Below are 12,703 nucleotides of genomic sequence, written 5' to 3'. Positions count from 1 at the left end.
ATGACCAAAAGTTAAAGCATGTTTTCAGTCCAAATGCCTATTAAACACTAACAAGCTTGGGGCAGCAACCACCTCTCTAGGAAGCCTGTTCCAGGGTATCATCACACTCTTATTAAAAAAATGATTCCAAATATCTAGTCTGAACCTCCCTTGTTGCAGCTGTGAACAATTCACACATTTCCTGTCACTGAATACCAGGGGAAGGGGTCAGCAACTCCCTCTCAACTTCCCCTCCTCAGGAAGCTGCAGAGAGCAATGAGATCACCACTCAAACTCTTTTTCTCCAAACTAGTCAAGCCCAAAGTCCTCAGCTGCTCCTCACAGGACATCCCTTCCAGCCCTTTCACCAGTTTTGTTGCCTTCTTCTGGATGCATTCAAGGATGTTAACATCCTTCTTAAATTGTGGGGCCCAGAACTGCACACAGTACTCCAGGTGAGGCCACACCATCGCTAAATACAGCTGGATAATCACCTCTCTTGACCAGCTGGTCATGCTGTGTTTGATGCACCCCAGGATGCGGTTTGCCCTCCTGGCTGCCAGGGCACACTGCTGACTCACATCGAGCCTGCTGTCCACCAGCAGCCCCAGATCCCTTTCTGCAGGGCTGCTCTCCAGCCACTCCTCTCCCTGTTTATACTTGTGCCCAGCATTACTCCATCCTAGGTGCAGTATCCAGCGTTTGTTCTTGTTAAATTTCATGCCATTAATCATTGCCCAGTGCTCCAATCTATCTAGATCCCTCTGCAAGGCCTCTTGTCCCTCAAGAGAGTCAACAGCAGCTCCCAGTTCAGCTTCATCAGCAAACTTGCTAATGGTGCAGTCTACTCCTGCATCCAGGTTGTTGATAAATATATTGAACAGAACTGGCCCTAGATTGAACCCTGAGGAACAGTGCTGGTGACCAGTCACCAGCCAGATGTAGCCCCATTCACTACAATGCTTCGAGCCCTGCCACTCAGCTAGCTCTTTACCCAGCGCACCGTGAACCCACCCATCCCACAGCTGGACAACTGTCCTGTCCAAAAGGATGCTGTGAGGGACAGTATCAAAAGCCTTACTAAAATCCAGAAAAGCTACATGCCCTGCTTTCCTTTCACCCACTGGGTGAGTGACCTTATAGTAGAAGGGTATCAGATTAGTTAGACAGGACTTTCCCTCTGTGACTGTGCCTGATGATTGCATTGTCCTTTAAATGTCTTTCAACAGTACCCAGTCTAAACTTCTCCATAATTTTTCCAGGAACTGAGGTTTGACTAACAGGTCTGTAGTTCCCTGGGTCTTCCCTCACACCTTTTCTGTAAATTGGAATAACTTTGGCTAGCTTCCAGTCAGCAGGGACCTCCCCAGACTCCCAAGACCTTTGGTAGATGTTTGAGGTGGGTCCTGCTCTAACATCCGCTAGCTCCCTCATTACCCTGGGATGAATCTCATCAGGCCCTATGGACTTGAGAACATTCAGGTGATACAGCTGGTCCCTTACAATTCCAGCATCCACAAATGGAAAGGCACTGTTCCCACACTCGTGGTCTTCCAACTCAGACCTTGGGCTGCCCAGTCCCCTATCAGTATTATTGAAGACTGAGGCAAAAAAAGCACTGAATGCCTCCGCTTTTTCTTCATCCCTATTAGTCAGATGACCATCTTCAACAAGACCCAGTCCAAAGTTTCTTCTTGCTATTAACGTACTTAAGAAAGCCCTTCTTGTTATCTGAAACAATACTGGCCAGTTTCAAGCCTAATTGAGCTTAGGCCTTTCACATCTTCTCCCTGTGTATATGAACCACAGCTCCGTGATCTTTCTGCAAAGCCTGACTTTGCTTCCAGGGATCATACAATTTTTTTCCTCCTGCACTCCGTGAGGAGTTCCCTGTTCAGCCAAGCTGGTCTTCTTCCTGCTTGCTTGACTTACAACATAGTGGAATTGCCTGCTCCTCTGCTTCTAAAAGGTGGTTCTTGAAGACTGACCAGCACTCATGAACTCTGTGACTGTCTGAGAAACTATAGTCAATGTCTCAAACATTCATTAAAGAACTTTGGTGGAGAAAACGGCCTCTGTAAAAACGCTGGAGTTTTGTGAACAGGACAATATGGCCGGAGGAGAGGGCCCCACGGAGTGTGGGACCGCACTTCTCCAAAGCCGCAATTCCTTGTCTTAAGTGACCAGGAGAAGGAGCACAGCATATGCACCTGGAGGAGGAGGCCCCATGGAAGATGGAACTGTACTTCTATCTTAAGTGGTCATGCCAGCAGGGAAAAAGAGGCAACCCCTCAATGAACCACCCCACCCCAAAACTCACCGACCGATTCCAGAGAACCCCAAGAATGGGAACTGCACATGTCGAGACCATCGACTAACACACTATAAAAGAAGGGAGAACGAGTTCTCAGTGCACGCCCTCCGGAACTGGATCTCTACGCTGGCTGGACCAACGCTGGACCCAGGATTGGTGAAACCCTTTTCTTCTCTCTTTCTTTCTTTCTTTCTCTCTTTCTCTCTCTCTCCCTCTTTTCCCTCTCTTTTCCACAGTCCCTACACCTCATCCTTTTAAACATAAACCGTTGACCAAGTCTGAGACTAGGAGTGGTTCTAGCCGCCCCTGGGCTCCTTTTTGAAAAGGAGTCCAAAAAGCAAGGGGGTCTGCTCTGAACCTTGTGACTCAACGGGAGGGCTCTCCTTATGATACATTTCATGTTCCTTTTTCCATTTCTTTTTCTACACCTCCCTTCTTTTCTCAAACAGCCTGCTTAACGACATGTTGCAAGGTTCATATTAATAAGTTCACTTGTACTTGGGCAAGGTAAGCTAGGCTGAATAAATGTTGATTGTTGTTTGAACTCCCCTGGTGTCGTTTCACCTTAATTCTGACAAAGGAAATCCACAAACCTGAGTCTCTCCAAATTAGGGACGCAACAGACTTCTAAGCCCTCAAAAGCAGATTCCCAGGGGACACTGCTAACTAGCTCCCTGAGTACCTTAAAGTTTGCTCTTTTAGAATCCCAGGTAGCAACTCTGCTGTCCTTTTTTCTCATTACACTGAAAATTTTAAACTCAACCTTTTCATGCTCACTGTGGCTAAGACAAACACTTACTATTATATTCCCCATGAGTCCTTCTCTATTCACACACAGTAAGGCTAGGAGGGCATCTTCCCTACTTGGCTCACTAAGTAGTTGTGACAAGAAATTATCTTCAACATACTTCAGGAATTTCCCAGACTTTCTTGTCACAGCAGTATTTTATTCTCAGTTGATGTCTGGGAAGTTGAGAATCTCCCCTAAGGACAAGAGCTAGAATCCAGAAATTTCTCCTAACTGTATAGAATCAATCTTACATGCTGGCTGGGTGGTCAGTAGTAGATACCTACTACAACATATCTTTTGTTTTCCGTCCCCCTAATCCATCCAGAGGCTCTCAGCCAAATCACCACTAGGCTGTACAATCAAACCTCTCTCTTACATATAGCATGACACTCCCACCTCGCCTGCCCTGCCTATCCCTCCTGCACAGCCTGTAGCCCTCCATCCCAGCACTCCAGTCATGGGACTCATTCCACCAAGTCTCAGTAATACCAATGATATTGTAGCTCTGGGAGCTGACCAACGCTTCCAGTTCACCCTGTTTGTTTCTCATACTGGGTGCATTGGTGTACAAGCATTTCAGATACGCTCCTAAACCCTCCATGTTCCCAGGAGAAGTGTTAATGTTCCCACTAGCATTGCCACCCTCAGGCAATGCCTCGCCAACCCTTGGCTTACCTACTTCAATCCTGTTGGTATCCCCTTCCCCCATCAATTCTAGTTTAAAGCTCTCTCGGTCAGTCCTGCCAGCTTATGCCCAAAGACACGTTTTCTCCATCGGGACAGGTGGATCCCATCAGGCCCCAGCATACTTTGTGTCTCAAAGGTTCTTCCATGGTTTAAAAACCCAAAGTTTTAATAGAGGCAACAGTCCTGGAGCCAGGTGTTGATATCATAGGCTCGCCTGTTTCTTCCACTTGCCCCACATCAACCAAGCAGGTTACTTTGTCGTAGAAGATAATCAGGTATGTCAAGCACGATTTGCCCTTGGTGAATCCATGCTGGCTTTTCCCAGTCATGTACTTCATCACACGTCAAATCATGCTTGACAAAGCTGATTCCCTTCTATGACAAAGTAACCCAGTCTGTTGATGTGGGGCAAGCAGTGGACATTGTCTACCCGGATTTCTCAAAGGCTTTCAATACAGTTTCCCACAGCCTCCCCTAGAGAAACTGATGCCTTACAGTTTAGACAAGTGGTCTGTGCGGTGGGTGGGGAACTGGCTGACAGGACGCACCTAGAGGGTGGTGGTAAATACCTCCTTTTCAAACTGGCAACCTGTCACAACTGGGGTCCCTCAGGGATCAAGATGTGTCCCAATGCTGTTTAGTATCTTCATAAGTGATCTGGATGATGGGATCAAGTGTACCCTGATGAATTTTGCCGACGATACCAAACTGAGTAGGGAAGTGGACACTTTGGAAGGCAGAGCCACCATGTAGAAAGACCTGGATAGGCTGGAAGAGTGGGCTAACAAGAACCTTATGAAGTTCAACAAAGACAAATATAAGGTCTTGCACCTGGGAAAACATAATCCAGAACTGCAGCACAGGCTGAGATCTACCCAGATCCTCCTAGAAGCTATGCTAAGCCACATGGAGGACAGAGAGGTGATTCAAGATAGCCAGCATGACTTCACCAAGGGCAAGGCCTGCCTGACCAACCTAGTGGCTTTCTGTGATGGAGGGACTACATCAGTGGACATGTGAAGAGCTAAGGATGTCGTCTATCTGAAATTCTGTAAGGCCTTTGACATGGTCCTCCACAACATCCTTCTCTCTAAATTGGAGAGATAAAGTTTTGATGGGTGGACTGTTCAGTGGATGAGGAATTGGATCCAGAGGATAGTGGTCAACGGCTCAATGTCCACATGGAGATCGGTGACAAGTGGTATCCCTCAGGGGTCTGTATTGGGACCAGGACTCTTTAATATCTTCATCAACTACATGGACAGTGGGATAGAGTGCACCCTCAGCAAGTTTGCAGATGGCACCAATCTGAGTGGTGCAGTTGACACACCTGAGGCACAGGATGCCATCCAGAAAGACCTGGACAAGCTCGAGAAGTGGGCCCGTGTGAACATCATGAGGTTAAACAAGGCCAAGTACAATGTCCTGCACCTGGGTCAGGGCAACCCCTGGTATCAATACAGGCTGGGGAATGAAGGGATTGAGAGCAGCCTTGCAGAGAAGTTGAAGTTGTTCAGCCTGGAGAAGAGAAGACTCGAGGGAGATGTTACTGCAACCTTTCAATACTTAAAAGGGGCCTATAAGAAAGATGGGGAGAAACTTTTTAGCAGGGCCTGTTGCAATAGAACAAGGGGTAAAGGTTTTAAATTAAAATAGGGTAGATTTAGACTAGATATAAGGAAGAAATTTTTTATGATGAGAGTTGTAAAACACTGGAGCAGATTGCCCAGAGAGGTGATAGATGGCCCATCCCTGGAAACATTCAAGGTCAGGTTGGACAGGGCTCTGAGCAACCTGATCTAGTAGAAGATGTCCCTGCTCATTACCGGGAGAGTTGGACTAGATGACGTTTAAAGGTCCTTCCAACCCAAACTATTCTATGATTCTATGACTTTACACATTTAAGTGCTACTCTTGCAGTTTTCTTCTTGGTTACATTCTCATCATGATATCTGCAAAAATTAATCTCAGAGAATTAAGTTCAATGAGAGGAAGCACATATACTTATTAATACATGGAGTAAAATTTACAATATCTACAACTCTCCAGATACCTGTGTATGTTTCAAAGAGATTTTTTAATTTTTTTGCAATGCTCTGGAATGAGAAGCAGAGCTGTTGGACCACAGGATGTCAGCTCATGCTTTGCTGACCATGAGTAAAAGGACTAGGAATAACTCTGAGCTTGTTAATCTGAAACCCCAATCTGAAAACATGAAAGCCTTCCAGCGTCTTTGAGAGATTTACAAAACCTGCATATGTAGGAGAACTTCATCCATCAGATTCTTCAAAGTAAATGACTCTTGGGTGCATCTTAAAACATGCATGTTACTTCAGGACAAATTTTTAAATCTCTGTTGAGTTAGTTGATATTATTTTGTAGTAAGCAAAGTCACTCTTCAATTAATTTCAGTTACTTTTAATAATATTCATACCTAATATAAATAGGTGGTGCAACTTCATGGTTGTTCCTAACTTTAACCACCTTGAATCCTGGTTAAAAAAAGTAAATCCCAAATTAGACGCTACAGTCTGAAATTTCCTTGCTTCAGATGTTAGAAGTCCACAGTAAAGATTGCAAAGAGGACAACAGTATACACCTTGATATGCTAACTCGTCTTAAAAAAAAAAAAAGCTTTATCTTCATTAGGAATTAATGATGAATGAAGTATGCATATCTCTCCCTTTTCCAAAGATGAGAACAATCTTAGATTCCTGAAACTTAAGAGAATTTCTGACAGAACAATAATTAATTGATATTGGCATAGGAAGAGCAAGCTTGGATAATATTATTTCAGTCTTGCAACCAAAGCCAAAGCAAACTTTCACAAAGCTTCAGTCTTACTCCCCTGGCCTACTTTTAACTGAAATTCAAAGTTCTGCACTGTTTATTTGTGTTTGAATGGATACTGAATTGCCAATATGCCATGAGAAAGCCTGATTCTCAAGTTGAGAGTGTGTGTTTCACTAAATTTCTCTAAACACAGTAAGCAGTTTTGCCTATTTTGAAGCAGATTTGACTTATTCAAAAACAAGCATCAGACAAAAAAATGAAACAAGGGAAGCTCTTTTCCAAACTCTCTTTTTTTTAAATGTACATACACAGCACCATTAAAAAAAATAAATTCAGGCAGGAGTTATTTTTTAATAATGCTTCCCTACTGATGAAGAAATTCAGATTTCAGTTTTGATCCCACATGAAAGACAATTCCAATCTCTGTTGCATATTAAAAAAAGTGATGCTCCTACCAAACCTGAAGTGAAAATTCATTTGGAAGTAATAACAGTGCATGTAATTTAAAAAGGAAAAACACGTTTCTCCTTCTTTTGTAGGACCAAATCTCCAAAATCCCTTCCAGCTAAATAGAAAAATTATGGAAGGGCAAAGCATTGCCTTTTGCACAGCAACAGGTTGCCCAGAGAGCTGGTGGACTCTCCATCCTTGGAGACCTTCAAAAGCCATCTGGACAGGGTCCTGGGCAATCTGCTTTACATGAACATGCTTCAGTGGGGATCTTGGACATGGTGACCTCCAGAGGTCCCTTTCAACCTCAACTGTTCTGTCATCTCGGGGGGTTTCCCTCCACTGACAAGGGGCAGGTCCTTCTTCCCGAGAGGACCCCTTGGAGGAGCCCGTCACGGCACTCGGTTGGCACCAAGAAGCTCACCAGCGCTCCCCTGCTGCATTGCTGGTCTGCCCGTTGCCAGGTCTTTGTGCTCGGTGCACCAGCCTCTCATCACAGCATCTGACAAGCCTGAGTTTAAAACCCACTCGCAAGGCCGTGAGAAGGCAACAAGCATCCTGCAGAGCAGGCTTTTCCCCTTTGAAAGGGCATCAGCTTTCCTAACAGGGCGGCTGTCAGGGGACAGCCCCTGACACTCCTGTGGTGTCACCAGGGAGCAGCTGTAACTGCCCATGACCTCGCTGCTTTTCATCAGCCGCAGGCGCTTTCGCCGTGCATTTTGGCCAGGGCTCCTGCAGGTGCACGCGCAAGGTGTGCAGGCTCCAGCAGGACCTTTGGCTTTCTCTTTGAGCTTTGGTGTGGGGGAGAGCAGCAGCTGTGGGCGCTGAGCAAAGGCAGCCCCTTCCAGCACTCCTTTCCCCCCTACACAGCTGCACGGTGCTGCGGCGCCCATCAGTGCCTGTCCCCGGACCATGGGAGCAATGAGAGTGCCAGGGATGTTGGCAGTGCTGAACATCCCCAAAGTTCCTCCACCTTCCCTCGCCGCTTCCTGCAGGTACCCTGTGCTACCCAGGTGGTGTCTGGGGGACAGCACGGGGGCTCTGGGGGCTCGGGCACTCCAGCTCTTCCCCTAGGGCCCCCCAACAACTCACCAGCACTTGCCCCAGGCGGCTTGAGCACTGGGGAGGTGAGGAGGAGATCTGGGTGAGCTTCCCCTCCAGCTCTCCATCCCTCCCTCCTTGGATCTCACCTCCAAGGGAATGCAGACATAGGTGCACATCCCAGCCTGGCCCCACATCTCCCTGCCCTGCCCCAGCTCCTACCAAGCCCCAGCTGGAGCCTTCCCCACCCAGAGCCGCACATTCTCCCCCTGCCCGGGGACCTTTGCCCAAGCCTGCCTTGCCCTGGCACCTGGGCAGGACGTTCCCCTGGCACCTCTCCATCCAGTGCGGGCAGCCTGCCTGGGGAAGGCAGGGGTGCAGGCAGACACTGGGGCTGGCTGGCCCACAGGGCGGCTTCTGCTGCTGCTTTCCAGCCTGCAGGGAGACCCTTCAGGAGGTCCTTATCCCCCCTCTCCCAAAGCTTTCTGGGCCTTTCTTTGCTTTTCCACTACCAGCACCAGGAAAGCTCCTGCACTTTGCATGTCTCTCTTGGCGGGACATGGCATCGGGCACTGAGGAAGACTTGGAGGAGAGTGGCTGTGCTGCAAGGGATGGTGGCACAAGCCAGGTGCCACAGGCAGGGCTGGAGGAGGCAGCAGAATGTTCCTGGTGCCCCACCTGCTTGGGAGACATCAAGGACACAGCCTACGTGGCCTTCTGCCTCCACCAGTTCTGCTTTGCCTCCATCGAGGACGGGATCAAGAGGAGAGCTAGGTGCCTGCTCTGCAGGCAGCCTTTTGATCTGCTCCTACATTCAGTGCAAGTGGACGACAGCTACATGGAGTACATGGTCCCCTTGTCCAACTGCCTCTGGAGTGATGTGGGTCCAGAGAGAGGGTCCAGAGCAGATCCCCACAGCAGCACAACAACCTGCACAGCTCAGTGTCACGTCCCAATTTTTCAGGACAATGACTCAGGTCTGCTGATTCCCAAGTCAGGATTAAGGTGAAATGACACCAGGGATCCTTTAACTCACAAAACTCAAGTTTTATTTGCTCACAACAAAAATTGGTACGCTCGCAACAAGAATTCGCACGAAACTATGTCAGTAAACTGTGTAATGTGCTAGCCCTACATCACCAAACATATACTACAGGCCTTGCTTATTTTCAGATCAGTTCAGGAAGACAATAAGGAGCTCCCTCCCGTTGAGTCATGAGGTTCAGAGCAGACCCCCTTGCTTTCTAAACTCCTTCTCAGAGAGGAGCCCAGGAACGGCTGGATCCGCTCATAGTCCCAGACTTGGGATGAGGTGTAGGGATTACAGAAAAAAAAGAGAAAGAGAAAAGAGAAAGATTTCACTGGTCCTGGGTCCAGCGTTGGTTCAGTCAGCTGAGGGGTCCAGTCAGCCCAGGGGTCCAGTTCCAGTGGGCGGGCACATGTGGGGCTTCAGTTTGTGTCCTTTTATTATCCTTGTCCCTCCTTCAGGCAGGCACTCAAACTTATTAGGCCAATTAGTTGTCATGAGTGGTTTGTGAGCCTTTGGGACTTGGGGGTCGTTTGGGGAGTAACTTCCCGTTCCCTGCAGACGTGATCTTTTGCCATGCATGATGAGTTATCCTGCTCAGTATATCAGAACAGTGTATCAGAACAGCATGGTGAGTTGCCCTGTTCAGCGTATCAGAACAGCATATCAGAACAGGGAGCTGTGCACTTTCCAGCATGCCCTCCCTGTCCTATTGCTGATTTGCGCTGATGGGCTTCTTTTCACCTTCGGTTCCTTGCTATGCAGAGTTCATCATTAAGCAGAACTTGCCCCACCGCAGTGTTTGAGACATTAACTCTGTCAGTCTCTCACACTTAGCCACCGATGACACCCCCTCCGCTGGCAGCTCCGGGGCCCTCCTCCCAGCTGGCTCCCACACCCAGCCCTTCTCTGGAGCAAACCCCACTGAGGGCAGGGGAGTGCCTGCCCGGCCCAGCAGCTGCAGCCTACGAGCACATCAGCAGAACGGTGCTGCGAGCTTGGCTTTTTGCCTACTGTTGCATCCAATAAACATCCAGGGGCTGTTTCTTTCCCCAAACCGAAGAGCTACCCACTGTAAGGAATGCTTTCCAACACTGTCTCAGCAGTGCACGAAAGCCAGGGGAAGAATTTCTTGGGGCGTACAATGATTTTGTTTAACATAAGTTTAGTATCTGTGATTAACTTGTTGGTTTGCTGCAACCAGAGCAGCAACATTTGTTGGTTTGCTGCAAGAGGAGATCTTTCCCTCATGCCCTCCCAGTCTCCCAATTCCAAGCGCCAGCATGGGGTTGTCCAGGCTCTTTGAGCAGCCACCAGGCTGCAGGTCCCAAAGACCTGCACAATGCCCAGCTGCCATGTTATGCAGGCCATGCTGACAGCCCCAGCCCTGATGGGTCCTTCTGCTGGTGCCTCCACATGCAGACATCCCTGATCATTCTCCAGTCACACCAGTCTCAGCTTTCCCCTCTGACTTGTCTACAGCAACAGCCCAGTTCTTCCAGCCCAAGACCCCATGGCTGTGCCTGGCAGGCAGACAGGGCTTACTCTGCTCTTCTGGGGATGCCATGGCTGGCTAGCAACACCCAGCCCCGGGGAAACAAGGCCCTCTTGCTGATGCACATGCCTTGGCTTGATGACTGTCAGGAGAGCAGAGGTCTAGATCCCAAGCCTCCCGTGTTTCCAGGGGCAGCCCAGGAGCAGACTGCCGTGGAAGCACAGCACAGTCAGCCACAGGCAGAAGCACTGGATGAATGGGCGTTTGTTTGGGAGCAGCACCTGAGAGCCTATGTTGAAGGGGAAGCCTGGACAGCCTCTTTCCAAAAAGAAGCCACTGGCAAATCTGCAGTAAATAGCTTTGGCCAATCACGCCCTCACCAGAAGTCAGACACACGTGCAGAGGTGCTAAGTAGCCCTGAACAAAAATGCTTCCATTGGTTTAAGAAAGGATGGTTCCACAAAATCTCCAAACTTGAGTCTCCCTTCTAAACCACTGGCAAGAGATGTATGTCCCCAGGCACTGATATGGTGGTGAAGATGGATGTGAGGAGGGGCAAGACATGGTTCTCCTTGGACTGTGGCTGCAGACAACGCCTGGTATGAAACCGCTAATATGATTTTTAAGTAATCATTACTCATTATAATCCCTTGTGATTTTTGTCAGCATCTGGTCATCATTAACAGGATTTAATTTATCAGACAAGTCATTTTGCTTAATTAGGTTGCTAACTGGTGAGGCTATCCCACAGAAAACCTGTGATATCATCAGCAATATCCTCAAAAATATCTTGTGTGTACAGGCAAAACTCTTTTATCAGTTGTTCCTAGTACTGCTAAGCAATGAGTTTTACCTTTAAGAGGTGAATGATTCTGTTTCTATTGTTATCAGATATAGCATAAAATAGGCTACAGAATTTTTAAGCGAAGGCAATTGTACATTTCTTTACCTTGAACTGACTTTAGAAGTCTAATCCTTAATATTATGTGCAGACGATTTCTATTTGCATTCCCCATTCTTCATTTTCAAGGCACAGAACACTGGTCAAAAGCTACTCTCAAAATGTGTTTCATAAACATTTCCATAATTTAAATGAGCTAGTGGACTTTTTTCTAGATTTTAAAATAGACATCCAAGGTCTTTTTCTACATTTTCTCTAGGAACCTTAACACTCAGTGACACGTCTGTTTCTCCTAATGTAAGTGGAAGAAGGATAGAATGCATCACTCTCATCTAATTAACATAAGATCAATGTAATAGGAAGGATGACTAAACCACAAAAAAAAAGAAAGAAAATTTAAATTATTTTTTAAGTCTAAGTTTTGCTGAGTAAACCTGATGTAACGTTAACTTATCAGAAGTGTCATCTATAAAAGGCAGCTGATAGTCCATGGTGTCTCTCCTCTCAGACTAGCCTTTGAACTGCCCTCATTCTATCCAAAACAAGGAATAATGTCTTCAAAGATTAGGGAGAAAAGAGAGGTTTCTTCAGTATCAGTACTGAGTGACTCCTTGTTTCTCTCTGTTTTCTTAAAGAAGAGCACAATGCAGTCTATAAATCAAATGGTTGGTTCCTCCTACAGAGTGCTTCTGACACTGTTTTCTGCCCTGAAAAAAAAAGTGATCCCAAGCCAACTAAACTGGAGCCTACATTCCCCTGAGTTCTATTTTCAAGGTATTATGTGTTTTGAAACTCACTTCACTTTAGACAGATTATGCTGTCAATGTCAGCACAACAAAACTCATACATTATTTGTCAGATTACTGTGAGCAACTCAAATCCAGTCACTCCGATTCAATACACAGGGACAAAGTTCTGAAGTTGTCTGCAGTGCATCAGTGGCCACGCAGTGCTGTCCTCATGTGGACAAGTACATAACCTGCAAGGGAACTCTTTGGTAGCAAGATGTTTCTCTGCTCCAGAATCCTTATAAAACAAGTATATCGTACAGCTGTTGAGAATCATACAACTGCTACAAGACATTATTCAGTGAAGTTTATACCACTTATGTGCTATTTTAGAGGGATTTTTCTCATAAAAGGTGTGTTTTGGGGAGTGTTTTTTCTCTCAGAGCACAACACTGTAGTAAGACATGCTCTTCCGTATTGCCCAAGGGCCCACCAGCA

At 47.0% G+C, this 12,703-nt stretch overlaps 1 long non-coding RNA gene across 1 annotated transcript; it reads left to right on the top strand.

Annotated features, from left to right (window-relative positions):
* Window positions 1–5,914: 5,914 nt before the first annotated feature.
* Window positions 5,915–9,102, top strand: LOC121232656. The gene is made up of 3 exons (XR_005931514.1): window positions 5,915–5,927; window positions 8,711–8,716; window positions 8,998–9,102. It is a non-coding gene; the product is annotated as an uncharacterized LOC121232656 (long non-coding RNA).
* The last annotated feature ends 3,601 nt before the right edge of the window (window positions 9,103–12,703 follow it).

Source organism: Aquila chrysaetos, chromosome Z (assembly GCF_900496995.4).
Source record: "Aquila chrysaetos chrysaetos chromosome Z, bAquChr1.4, whole genome shotgun sequence".
Lineage (NCBI taxonomy): Eukaryota > Metazoa > Chordata > Aves > Accipitriformes > Accipitridae > Aquila > Aquila chrysaetos.
This window is presented reverse-complemented; position numbering and strand designations above follow the sequence as displayed.